Raw genomic sequence first — 15,095 nt, 5'->3', positions numbered from 1 at the left:
TGAATAACCATCTAAAAATTAAAGGGGTTATTAACCCCTTAAAGGACAAGTGCCATGAAAAACTTTTTCCCAGTAATTGAAGCACATTACAAAGTTATATAACTCTGTAATATGCTTCAATCACCTATCTGCCTCCCTTCCCTGTCTTTTCCCCCCTCCACCCCCCACCAGGAAGTGTCCTGACTCACACAGACCTGATTACTGTCGTCACTGTCACCAAGCTCTTCTCTCAGCTCCTTCTCCTGTTACACCAGCCTCCCCCCTCCCCTGCCTTGTCAGGTGACAGGCTTGCTCAGCTCCCATTGGCTGAACAACTGCAAGCCAGCACTTGTGACATCTCACTTGCTTATCTTCCCTCAGACTGACTCCGGCACATAGGCAGCTCCCCCTCCCCTCATACCCTCTCTCCTGCTGCTGTGGACTCAGTGAAGGAGTCATGTCACTAGAGAAGATAAGCTGAGCAAGCAGAGTCACCTGACAAGGAGGGGGAGGGGGAGGCTGGTGTAACAGGACCTAGAGCAGCCCTCCTGCTGATGACTCATCCTCACAAGAAGGAGCTGCCTGGTGACGGTGACGACAGTAATCAGGTCTGTGTGAGTCAGGACACTTCCTGCTGGGGGGTGGAGGGAGGGAAAGACAGGGAAGGGAGGCAGATAGGTGATTGAAGCATATTACAGAGTTATATAACTTTGTAATGTGCTTCAATTACTGGGAAAAAGGTTTTCATGGCACTTGTCCTTTAAGGTCAAAGCCTATTTTCGTTTTTGCGCTTTTGCTTATTCCATTTTAAGTTTAAAAGTCCATAGCGCTTGCATTTTTTCACCTAGAGACGTATATGAGCGCTTATTTTTTGCGAAACCAATTGTTCTTTGCAATGACAGGCATTATTTTTCCATAACATATGCTGCGAAACCGGAAAAAAATCATTTGCGCTGTCAAATTGAAAAAAAAAACGAATTTGTTTTGATTTCGGGGAGTTTTGCATTTACGCCGTCCGCCCTATGGTAAAACTGACTTGTTATGCATGTTCCTCAAGTCGTTACGATTACTATGATATATAACATGTATAACTTATATTGTATCGGATGGCCTGTAAAAAATTCAAACCATTGTTAACAAATATACGTTCCTTAAAATCGCTCCATTCCCAGGCTTATAGCGCTTTTATCCTTTGGTCTATGGGGCTGTGTGAGGTGTCAGTTTTTGCGCCATGATGTGTTCTTTCTATCGGTACCTTGATTGCGCATATACGACTTTTTGATCGTTTTTTATTACATTTTTTCTGGATTTGATGCGACCAAAGATGCGCAATTTTGCACTTTGGAATTTTTTTGCGCTGACGCCGTTTACCGTGCGAGATCAGGAATGTGATTAATTAATAGTTCGGGCGATTACGCGCGCGGCGATACTAAATATGTTTATTTATTTATTTATTTATTAATTTATATTTATAAAATGGGAAAAGGGGGGTGATTTGGACTTTTATTAGGGGAGGGGATTTTTTATTAATAAAAACACTTTTTTACTTTTTTTTTTACTGTAACTAGAAGCCCCCCTGGGGGACTTGTATATAGACAGCACTGATCTCTCATAGAGATCAATGCTGTGTATATACACAGCAAAGATCGATTAGATCGGTCATAGATTACTATGGCCTGCTGCAGGCCATAGCAATCTATTGCCGAGCCGGGATCAGCGTCATTCCGACGCTGAGGCCCGGCACGGGCAGAAGAACGGAGATCCATCCCACTAGACTCCAGGGACGTGCGGCGCAGTGCCTCTAAATGCAGCTGTCAGGTTTGACAGCTGTACTTAGAGGCTTAATTAGCCGGCGCGGCAACGGGACCCGCGCCGGCTAATAGAGGCACTGCCCGGCTGCACATGTCAGCCGGGATCAGCGCCGTTCAGAGCGGGGTCCCGGCGGGACCCCGCTCTGAACACCCCGAGCGGCACCATGACGTATCAGAGACGTCATGGGTCGCTAAGGGGTTAAGGATTAAAAAACATGACTGCTCTATTCTAGAAATAGCACCATTTTCTTCCTCAGTTTGTGATTACAGTGCAGTTACATTAGGTGACTTACAGGGGGACATCTTCTTATATTGATCACTTTTCCTTTTCCTCTCCATTTGACCCGACCATCATGAAGACTCATAGGGGGACATTTATTAAGTCCGGCATTTTCTGCGCCGGACTTAAAAATGCCCCCGCATCTCTGGCGCTACGGAGATTTATGTAGAGGCGGACTGCCTCTACATAAATCCCGTGCGAGCCAGTGCGCACGGCCGAAAACCTACGCCAGCTGAGGACTGGAGTAGGTTTTCGGTGTATCTTTAAAAAAAAAAAAGATAAATTGCGCGAACTATGAGTCCGCGCTCCCCGTTCCGCCCCCTCCACACCCCCTCCCCGTAAAGAGCCAATTTGCAAATATTTTATTCGCAAATCGGCCATTTTGCCAATAAAATATTCGCAAATCGGCTCTTTACGCCAAAAAAAAAATACGCCGGATGATACATGTCCCCCAAAGACTTCACCTTGTTTCAGCAGAATATACCATTTTAGGCTCTTGGCTCCAGCACCATCCTTACCCCCATACAAAGCATCCATCCATATTGCGAAACACTGTAACAGCGCCCACTTTGTGCCCAATATACTATTTAGTCTCAATTTGGGCCATCAGATAATACTTTATGCCCTCGCATAGCAGGCCCTACTTATGTACCATAGAAAATAGGCCCCCTCTGTTTCCCCATATAGTAGTCAGGTCGCTCTGTTCCTCCATATAGTGGATAGACCTTCTCTATGCATCTGTATAGTAGTCTTGCCCCTATCTGTTCATCCATATAGTAGTTAGGCCCCTCTGTTCTCTGATATAGTATCTAGGCCTCCTCTATGCATCCATATAGTATTTAGCCCCCCCCCCGTGCATCCATATAGTAGTTAGGCCCCACTTGCCTCCATATAGTACAGGCACCCCACATTCCTTCATATAGTAGTTGGACCCCTTTGTGTCCCCCATATAGTAATTAGGCTTCTCTGTGCTCATATATAGTATTTTGTCTCTATATATTTTTAGTACTCTCTGTTCCCGCATATAGTAGGTTCTCCCTGTGCCCTTATATTAAGCCCCTTTGTGCAGCTTCCATGTAGTATTGGGCACATATGTACAGCTCCCATGTATTTTTTGTGTCCCTCAGTGCAGCTTCCATAAGATATTAGACCACTCTGTGCAGCTCCCATATAGTGTTAGACCCCACTTTGCAGCCCCCCATACAGTAGATACACTCCTCTCTGCAACCCCATACAGTAGGTGACCTCCTCTGTGCAGCCTCCATGCAGCACTTTTTTGTCCATATAGTGTGGAATAATTAACCCCTTAGAGACCAAGCCAATTTGAGCCTTATTGAGGAAAACACTTATTCTTTTTATAGTCACATTGTAACAGCTATCGCCTTTTTGGGTTTTTTAGTTGACATAGCCATTTCTTGCCTTTTCAAGACAAGTTATACTATTTATACTTGCCACCATTTTGGGGTTCATGTTACTGATTACATTTTAGTCTATTTTTTGGGGGGATAATGAAGAAAAAAATGATTTTTTTCCCCTATTTTTATGCATTTTAAATATGCACCATCCCACAGGTGATAAAATAGCATTATATTTAGTTATTTTATTATATTTTATTTCTCTGGGACAGTACAACTACAGCTCAACCTAATTTATACTTTGACTAGTTTAGCACTTATTTGGCACAACAGAAACACTTTTTAGTTTTAAAAAAAAAATACTACAGTCACTACAATTCAAGACAGGTTTTTTTCTTGACGGAGCTGGTTGGGTGCTTTTTGTTTGCGTTAAAATTGATATTTTTAAGCGACTCTGTACCCCCAATCTGACCCTCCCAAACCGCTTGTACCTTCAGATAGCTGCTTTTAATCCAAGTTCTGTCCTGGGGTCCCTTCGGCAGGTGATGCAGTTATTGTCATAAAAAACAACTTTTAAACTTGCAGCCCTGTGTCAAATTGGTGTGGCCTAGAGTGTCTATGCCCTAGACTTGGAACACCTCTCCATCCCTCCTCCCCACCCTCTTCATCATTAGGAACGCCCCAAGAGCAATTTCTCCTATTCATCACCTGTGTGAACGCTGCACATGAGCTGGATCGTTAAGGCACCTGTGCAGTATGAGGAATAGGAAAAATTTTATTTATTTTATTGTTTTTAGGACAATAACTGCATCACCTGCTAAACGGACCCCAGGACAGATCTTGGATTAAAAGCAGCTATATGACCTTTTGATATCTTTTTTAGTGTTTTTTTTACAGCATCAACCATATGGGATAACTAATGGTATAATTGAGATCAGGTTTTTACAGAAGTGGCATTAGCAAATACATAAATGGTTTTTTTTCTAAAACATAAAAAACAAACACTTTATTAGGCAAATTCATTTCAGGATGGTATTGGGGGAGGGGGTAAATATTTTATTAGCATTTTTTTACTTTTTAATTATTTAATTAAACTTGTGATCATCTGTCTAAAGCCCTTAGTGTGTGGAGGATCAGCAGGTGTGGAGCTTTTCCTACCGGTCGCATGGTTGTTGTTATCTTCGCCTCTAATCCACTATGCTAATGAGGTCCCGTTGAGCATTGGAGGCTGGACAATTCAAAGCTATCTCCTCCTTCTCCATTGATCATATATCAACTGACTGCTCAAATTAAGGACAGTTTAGTGATGCAATTTATGTCTACTGATTGCATACTATCTGCCTGATCCCACTATCTGCCTGATCTCAGTTATAGACTATATGCTAACTGACTGTCCGTGATGCTATTAACGGCAATTGACTCTTGAGGACAGTTAAGTGACATATTGCATCAAATGACTGATCTTAACAGGAACAGATCAGTGTTAACAGGTAGATCCTACAGGGGAAAGCAGAGAGTCACTGATTTAGGGTGCGTGCACACTACGGAATTGGAGTGTATAACCCGTGGCGTATTCCGTCGCTCGTCCCCGCACGGGGCGGCGTGCATTTCTGCCTGTGCCATAGACACTATTCTGTGCACGGACGGATTCTGCGTTCCGTCGAAAGAATTGACATGTCAATTCTTTCGGCGGAATGCGTAATCCGCCCGTGCACAGAATAGTGTCTATGGCACGGGCGGAAAAGCGTGCCGCCGCGTGCGGGGACGAGCGATGGAATACACCGCGGGTTATATGCGGCAATTCTGTAGTGTGCACGCACCCTTATAGTGGTTGCTCCTTCCAATGGAACAGCACTGGGGACAGTACAGACCTTATATCTGTAGGAGGGAGAACTGTGTTTTTAGTTAATATTGCATACCAAACCTTACTTATTTTAGCACCTTTCAATAAAAGTGAAGTTTTATAAATACCTTTATTGGGGGGTCTTCTAGAAAGAGGGGGCCCTATGTGTTGTATATGAGTCAGAAGAAGAGGCATGCCTGGATCAGAAGAGGAGGGGCGTGTCATGGGGAGGGGAGGAGACAGCTTTGAATTGCCCGCCAGGTCGGCCAGCAGTGCTCAACGCATATTTTATTACTTATTAGTTTTATTTTACTGTGTGTGTGAACATAACCCGATTGTTTAGAATCAGATATTTTTGCAGATAAGAGGCAGAGGCAGCGTAATACATAATACAACACAAGTCGCTGCAGTCTCGGATTCACATGGGTCTCATCACTGTCACAAAATGTGAACCCAGATTTATACTTGCAGATAAAAAGAAGTTAAATGAAATGATGAAGATTTCGTCCGGAATCACCTTCTGTCATCATTAGCTCTGCCTACTTCAGTATTATTGAGCTCTGTAGGCAGACATCCAAGGCACATGTGAGAACATTCCCAATTCTAGCCATCTATATTGAGTATCGCTCATATTTAATTAAACAGAATTAATCTCCAGCAGATGGGCGCTAGGAAGGTGATTATTTGTCTGGGCAATTAGCAGTAAAGCATCTGACCAGAGCAAACATTAGGAGCAGCATACAGAAGTCATATTTCACAGGCTGAAATCCATACTTTGTCAAAATGTAATCTACATGCTAATCTGAGCAATAACTTGGAAAACTCTTCTTGTAATTATATAAAACAATGACTGCAAAGGCTCAGAGGTGTTTTTCATGCATTCTTGCTGGGATTTAACTACGGTATCAGCTAAATTCAGCCATAAATGATGCTATTTTACAGAAAACCAGGTTAATTTTAGCCTTAAAGTGGTACTCAGAGAAAAAAAATCTTTCAAATCAACTGATTTCAGAAATTTTTAAGGATTTGTAATTTACTTCTGTTTACAAATCTCTGGTCTTCCAGTACTTATCAGCTGATTTACATCCTATAGGAAGTGGTGTATTCTTTCCAGTATGACCAAGCGCTCTCTGCTGCCCCCGCTGTCCATGTCAGGAACTGTCCAGAGCAGAAAAAGGTTTTCTATGAAGATTTGCTACTGCTTTGGACAGTTCCTAACATGGACAGAGGTGGCAGCAGAGAGCACCATGTCAGGCTGGATTGAATACACCACTTCCTGCAGGCCATAAGGCAGCTGATAAGTACTGAATGGAAGTCAATTACAAATCTATATACCTTTCTGAAAACAGTTGATTTGAAAGAAAAAAACACACTGCTGACACTGTTAGCTGTTAGGTAAATGCATCAAGGCATCAAGAGGGCCGTCACCTGCTGCCATGCCCATTGTCCCCTATCACCAGTTGTAGAGCTGCACACAGTCTGCTGTTGTCCCGTTGCCTGCCATCATATCGTACACTGTCCCTGCTGTGCTGTACAATTGAACTGTGGTGAGCTCCCCCTTGTACGCTCTGTCCCTGCTGTGCATGTGACATGTCAATTCTTCTTCATGGAAAAATAAGACATTTTCTGAAAATAAGACCTAGCGCATTTTTGGGAACAAAAATTAATATAAGACACTATCTTATTTTCGGGGGGAAATGGTATGTTACCTCAAGGTCCTTCCTGGGCCCACACTGATGATATATTACACATATTACATGCACAATGTGTATACATAGCAGTAACAGTACAACACCTATGATCCTAGTGCTATATAATAGAGAAATTATGAAATTTAACCTCCTCCCTATTACAACCAGGGCACATTTCCTTTTTTTAATATAAATAATTATGGCTTCTTTACAAAACCTGTAAGAAAAGAGCCAGAGAGTTGTGAGAAATTGATACAGTGTATTAAAGGGTACCTATAACTTTGTCAGCAAGGCAAGCTACACTGTGAAAATGTAGACAGGTAGGCCATGTCTCCTGGCGCAAGCGAGGTATGGAAACTCCCGGAAGAGCCATAAACTGCATTGTTATGCACTAACAATGCAGTCTATAGCACTTCCAGGAGTTCACATACCTCGCTCTTGCCAGGAGAGGCAGCTTAACTGTCAGCATTTTTAAAATGAATCCTGCCGCACCAATGAAGTGATAAGTACTAGAGTTAAGCAAGCAGTAAAATATTCGGGTCCTCGTTACTTCAATGCAAGACTTGAGTTATGAGCCCTATTAAAACTAATGGGAGACCCAAGCATTTTACTAGGTGCCAGCTACTCGAGAGAGGAGAGTGCCTGGTCAGCATAGGGAATTTTAACTCCGAACTCTGTTCGATTCCCTTTTTGCAATTGCCCCCACCATGTGATCGCGGAGGGGCGATCTGGTCTGCAGCAGACCAAAGTAATACAGCACTGATCTAATCAATCAGTGCTGTACTATATACACGGCATTGATCTCTATGAGAGATCAGTGTTGTGTATATGGAAGTCACCCAGGGGGACTTCTAATTACTGTTTAAAAAAATAATACAAATTTTCATTAATGAATTTTAAATCACCCCTATTTTCCCATTTTATAAAGAAAAATAAATAAACATACAGTGGTACCTTGGTTTAAGAGTAACTTGGATTAAGAGCGTTTTGCAAGAAAAACTCACAGTTTTTGAAAATTGAAACTTGGATTAAGAGCATTGCTTTGGTTTAAGAACTCCCTATACCGGGTAGAAGGGGGATTGGGCGGAGGGGCATGGCTTGCATAGCGTGGTCTACAGCCCTGTACTCTGACCCAGGAGGTCTCCCTCACCTTCCAAATCATGGCATATCCACTTCAGGCTGGGATTTGCATCATTGATAGGACTATGGGGGTAATTTTTTCAAAGCTGTAACCCCTCTCTCCTCGGACAGATAGTGCTGCATTTATGTGCCCACAAAATTTGCATATACGTAAGCAAGGTACCAAGCCAAGAACAGATCATGGTGCAAAAAATGACACCTCACATATCCCCATAGACCAAAGCATAAAAGCATTATAAGAATGTTAAGAGCAATTTTAAAAGCCATCAAATAAAATAAAAGTTGTACAAGTTGAGTACGACTTGAGGAACATAGATAATTATTTTCAATTTCACCGTGCAAATAACATGTTTCCAGTTTTGCAGCAGTTTTTACATTGCTTTTACATTGCAAAGTACAGTTAGTGGCACAAATAAATAAGTGCTATGGTCTTTTAAACACAAGGAGGAATAAAACAAAAATTAGCCTGGTCTTGAAGGGGTTAAAATTATTTGTACTATAAAAGACGGTTACACTTTAAAGTTTATTTAGAGATGTGGTAGATATAAAGTTTGTCTTCTTTGAATATTCGTTTGCCTTAGGTAAATGTTTTTTATCTACATATAAATGTTGATAGATATCTAGTTATAAACCATTGGTTTAATTTTATGACTTACTTTGCTTTGCCTAAATGAAATGTTTTATTACTGTATTCTTTATTTAAAAACCAGCAGAGCAGATTCAGTGTTTTATTGTCTCAGTCTCGCTTATTTAAGTGCTAGTAAAAATTCAAGGGGTTGATGAAACGTATTGCATTTTTGAAATATTTAACTGAAACATAAACCCATTATGAAATAGGAAACAGTAGGGAGCCGAACATTACCAGCTAACAGAACACTTTTCATGTTTCAAGATGTTTCTTTACTTATGATTGCTGTTAAAAACTATTCCTTTTTAGCTATTTGTAAAAACAAAAAAGTTAATATTTATTGTTCTGGCTTTGTCCTCTGGTTATCTAGAATTATTATATTATTTAATGGGTTTTTCAGTCTTACAGATGGCAAGCTTACTCAATGTACAGCGTAATAAAACAACATTTAGCTCTTTAACCCACATGAGCCCTTATTTTTTGCGTAACTAATTTTACTTTGCAATGACAGGCTGAATTTTTGCATAAAATATGCCGCGAAACCGGAATTATATGTGCGGTGAAATTGAAAAAAAATATATTTTTCTTTTGGGGGGGCGTTGCTTTTACACCCTGTGTCCTATGGAAAAACTGGCATGTTATATATGTCTAAGTCGTTACGATTACAATGATATGTAACATGTATAACTTTTCTTTTATCTGATGGCTTGTAAAAAATTCAAACCATTGTTAACAAATATACGTTCTTTAAAATCGCTCCATTCCCAGGCTTATAGCGCTTTTATCATTTGGTCTATGGGGCTGTGTGAGGTGTCATTTTTTGCGCCATGATGTGTTCTTTCTATCGATAACTTTATTGCGCATATGCGCAAATGTACAAATTTTCTGGATTTGATGCGACCAAAAGTGCGCAATTTTGCACTTTGGTACTTTTTTGCGCTTACGCCGTTTACCGTGCGAGATCAGGAATGTGATAAATTCATATTTTGGGCGATTACACACGCAGCAATAACAAACATGTTTATTTATTTATTTTTATTTATAAAATGGGAAAAGGGGGGTGATTCAAACTTTTATTAGAGGAGGGAATTATTTATTAATAATAAAACCTTTTTTTTTACACATATACTAGAAGCCCCCCTGGGGTTAGGGTTATTCCCCCCTGGGGTTAGGGTTATTCCCCCTGGGGGACTTCTAGTATATGCACACTGATCTCTCATTGAGATCTATGCTGTATAGTTATACAGCATAGATCGATGAGATCAGTGTTCTATTGCTTTTGGCTGCTGCAGCCAAAAGCGATAGAATGCCGAGTCGGGATCAGCGCCGTCATGGCGCAGACCCTCGCCGGCACCAGAAGCACAGGGGGGGGTGATCTCCCCACTAGACCACCAGGTATGGGCTGCAGCAAGTCTTCAGATGCAGCTGTCAGCTTTGACAGCTGCATCTGAAGACTTAATTAGCAGGCACGGCGATCGGACCGTGCCCGCTAATAGCCGCGGTCCCGGGCTACATGCAGCACCCGAAATCGCTGCGGTTCAGAGCGGGGTCACCATGAGGCCCCGCTTTGAACTGCGCCACCCGCGTGAGGACGTACAGTTACGCCCTCGTGTGGGAAGGGGTTAAAATATAATAGTAAAACATAAAACAAATGAAAACTACAATGAGATCTCTCTAAAGAAACACCAAAAATTTAGATCCCTCCCCAAAAATTGATGTGCTTCAGATTGCTCTATTCTGACCCTTAGGCTATATTCACACAACATCAAAAAAAGAGAAAAGGCAGCCGCTTTTTCTATTTAAAAAGACGTTCGTTCTTGCCATGATGCAGTGCAATGCATTAAAGTCAATGGAATGATGGACATCCAATGCACACAGTGTATAAAATGACAGATGTTATCTGCGCTGATGTCATAATAATGATAATGACAATTATTTTCGGAGGTCTTTTGCAAACAGCGGACATTATTTTTTAGTTGTTCACACAGTTTTTCTTTTTTCACCGTCCTTTCTCTGTTTTTTACTAATAAATTCAATAGACTGTTCAATTAAAAACACAACCAAAGGGAAATTAGTAAACCTAATGCTGCCTTTACACGGAGTGATTTTCGCCCAATTGATCGTTTAACGATTTTGAAGCAACAATTTCTTTTTTATAACGATCAGCATTTAGATTAATAAAACGTTAGAAAATTCGTAAGAAAAATTGTTATTGAGATTGTTTTTAAGATTGCTTAAGCCCATCTTTCACATAGGGTGAATCTTTGAAAGACTGTTTACACAAAGCCATCTGCGAATTTTTAGCGAACGATTTGAGAACACGTTGAAAGATCAAAATGAACGATTTCTCGCTCGTCGCTTGATCATTCGTTCACACGGAACAATTATTGCTCAAATGCGATCGTTATTGTGAAAATTCGAACGATAATCATTCCGTGTAAACGCAGCATAAACTAGAATAATGTATTAGCAGCTGTTATTACACTGATGGCCGGCCAATCCTCAAAATAACAGAAGTCATTTTGGACTCAAAATGACGGACATCATTTAAAAAATTATATATGGACAAGAAAAAAAACATTGTGTCAACGTAGCCTTATAACGCATAGATTTTTTTGGTCTGTAGGGATGTGTGAGAGGTCAGTTTTTTGTGCCATGAGCTATAGTCTTTATCGGTCCCACACTTACGTACGTGCAACTTTTTGATCACTTTTTTTTTTATTTATTCAAATAAGCATTTGATTAGCAGTAGCTTCTGAAGTTGGATACAGCCATAGATGAGCGTACTTTGAGCTTCAAGTGTACTAAAAGTTTCCTCAACTCTAACTAATACATTACAGATGTTAAAAAACATCTGTATGTTTCCATATGGAATTGGCTGTGGACTGTGACTATCTCCTGACAAAACAGGTGAAATATTTAGTAGAACATATTCCTGTGAAATATAACCATTTTCACATTCCTACCAACAGCAGGGAAATTGAATTGGTCTACAACAGTAGATGAGAGGATTGCACATTGATTATAGGTAAGCTAGAGAACTATGTACTTATGGTTTACATAGTACAAAATCATGACGTGAGTTAAACAAAAAATAGGTATGACACATTCCACATTTGTAATAAAAACAAACAAAAAATTTTGGCAGCACATCCAATATAACTATTTTCTCTGTGCAGGTGCTCACTGCCATAACTGAAACACAGACACAAAAACAGATGTGGGCAACAGCACACTGCAAATACCTACACATGGGATAATATACATATTTAGATTTGCAAAACTTCTATAGAAAAAAATGAGGTTCTTAACATACCATATGATCAAAAAGTTTGTACCATCCCACTATGATAAGGTGACCTCAGAGGGATGGACCCTACACTGTATAGTGTGTACGGTGTAAGGTCCAGTGTACAGTGTAGGGTCCGTCCCTCAATTCTAAATATCTATATTACCACACAACTTAGCATTTGCTCCACATGTCCAAATTTATATATCACACAAAGTAAAGTATTGTACTACTCTGAAAACACTTGTTTTTCTCTATAGTCATTATGCTGCATGAAAACATGATAAAAACATGTATTCTATTTCTTTTAAATGGTTTATATGAGGAAGCAAAGCATTTAAACAGTACGTTCAAATTAATGAGAATTTGAATTTTGGAAATTCATTTTGTGCACATGTAACAATAAATTGCTGAGGGGGACGTGTATTTTTAGCTTAGAGCTATGACCTATATTCCATTTCCACTAATGTGCTTAGGCTGAAGGAGACAAAAACCCTGAAAGCCATGGCTTACAGATATAAAACAAATGAGTGACGGAAATAAATTGTTATAATAGAGATTTATAAAGTAAGTTACTTCCTCTGTGCTGCATCCTGGGAAAGTAATAATAGGAAAACAACAGAAGTCACGCAAAGCAGGAGTGAGATGCGCAAAGTTAAGGGCTACTCCAGAGAAACAAATTTTCTTTCAAATCAACTGGAGTCAGAAAGTGCCAGAGAGTTGTAATTTACTTCTACTAAAAAAAAGTACAGTATTCCAACTGTTATCAGCTACTATGTGTCCTGCAGGAAGTGGTGTTTTCTTTCCAGCCTGACACAGTGCTCTCTGCTGCCACCTCTGTCCATGCCAGAAACTGTGCAGAGCAGGAAAGGTTTGTATAGGGATTTGCTCCTACTCTGCACAGTTAATGACATGGACAGAGGTGGTAGCAGAGAGCACTGTGTCAGACTGGAAAGAATAGACCACTCCCTGCAGGACATACAGCAGCTGATAAGTACTGGAAGACTGGACATTTTTTAATAGAAGTAAATTACAAATCTCTGGCACTTTGGTATCAGTTAATTTGAAGGAAAATGTTTTTTTGCTAGAGTCTCCCTTTAAAATGAGATGCACATGCTGCCTAATACATTTGGCACATCTCTAGTCGTCTATTTGCCTGTGTACTGTAACCTTTCTCAGCTATGTGCTGTGATGTGATTTTAGATATAATTTATGCAACACGAATGGCCATGCACACCTCCCATAAGCCACACAAACTTTTCAGAACAAGAAGTTAAAAAAAAAAAAAAAAGGTTGCACATTTTTACACTGCGGCTTACACAAAAGTATGGAACTTTTGTACACCTGAAAAGTGCCATACAGAATATAAATACCTTCTTATACTTTTTACTATACAGTTTTACTATACTATTAGGACAGATGCAGTATACAGGTCAGTGTTCAGACCTAGACAAAACCTGTTGCTGCTTCCTAACTGGTCACTTGTTAACATTTGCTTTGTGTGTAAGCCTGAGATGATGTAATCAGGTGACCATTGTGATTCAAAGACCCCCATGCCCCTACAGCAGGCCCTGACAGTATTGTATATAAAACATATAGACGTATCTTATGCATGTATTCATACTGGTGGCTAAAAGATGCCTGCTTGCCAAATGGTTGCAACCTTCTCTCCCCACCCCCATAGAAATCCTAAACCAAGTTAAATAATATCTGAAAGTGGATCAACTAGACACTGAAGAGCAGAAGGACAGAAAGGTGAAGTCTTTCATACAGTAAGCAAGTGGAAAACTTTTATTTGTGCTTTCCTTGAGCCATCAGAGATTGTCCAAGTAGTGGTGCCTTTTTGCCAGACGGACTGGTCCCTGAAAGGCGATCTGGCGGGTACCTTGGGAACTCTCAGTACTAAGGACAAGAGAAGAGGGGAGAACAGAGGCCAAGGAGAAGAATAGAGAAGGTCACTGAGGCTCAGGAGGACTGAAGCAGGGACTCCGGTCTAACCCAGGACTCACTGCTTCTGTACTGTACTGGGCATCACCGCTTTCATCTTTGTCTATGTACTTAAGATGTAAGGGCACAGACATAGCTGACGGGAGGCACAGAGCTGTGAGCAATCATCTTATTGTGTCTTTCACTTTTAGACCACAGGTGGTCTACAATAAGAAGTAATAATCACCCATTCTGTGCCCCCCCCCCCCCATCTCCTTATAACGTCTGTTATTACTGAATTATAACTGAATTATACACCATTGAAGTTAATGGAATAACAGCCACTTAGTACACATAGGGGGAGATTTATCAAACATGGTGTAAAGTGAAACTGGATCAGTTGCCCCTAGCAACCAATCAGATTCCTCACAGACTCTTTGGAAAATGAAAGGTGGAATCTGATTGGTTGCTAGGGGCAACTGAGCCAGTTTCACTGTACACCATGTTTGATAAATCTCCCCCATATTGATGTTCCTGAAAATTATTTGTGGATGTTATTTCTTTACAGTCATTTACACACTTTTTTTTTCACCATCCCTTCACAGTCTTTACTACTAAATTCAATGGACCTTCAAAAAAGAACCACACCCAAAAGGGCCTCAACTAGAATAAAGTACCAACAAGCTTCATTGTAACGACAGGAGACCAAAACAGACGTCATTTTGAGGGGGGAAAACGGACAGGGAAAATGTCATGTGAAGATCGTTATGAAGAGTTTGTTTTTTTGCAAAGTGAAACAAACAAAAAAAAAAACTACTCACTTCTCCAGTCACTCTCACGCTACTGTGCAGGCCTAAGGGCCCTATTCCACAGGAACGATAATCGTCCGAATCGGCCCCATTCGGCTCAATTCGGCCAATTATCGCTCGGTGGAATAGAGAGAACGATCAGCCGATGATCGTGTCATCGGCTGATTGTTCATTTAGGGCCAGACCTAAAATCCTCGTTCCCCCACGCGCATCGCTACGGTGGAATAGCGGTGCTTGGCGGGCGACCGCCGATTTGAGAAGCACAAAACATTACCTGCAGGTCTTCTCCTCTTCTCTGTCTTACTCCCCGGGTCCCGCGCACTCTAGCTTCAGAATGGCCTGTC

Source organism: Dendropsophus ebraccatus, chromosome 7 (assembly GCF_027789765.1).
Source record: "Dendropsophus ebraccatus isolate aDenEbr1 chromosome 7, aDenEbr1.pat, whole genome shotgun sequence".
NCBI lineage: Eukaryota > Metazoa > Chordata > Amphibia > Anura > Hylidae > Dendropsophus > Dendropsophus ebraccatus.
Note: the sequence above shows the minus strand (reverse complement) of the source record.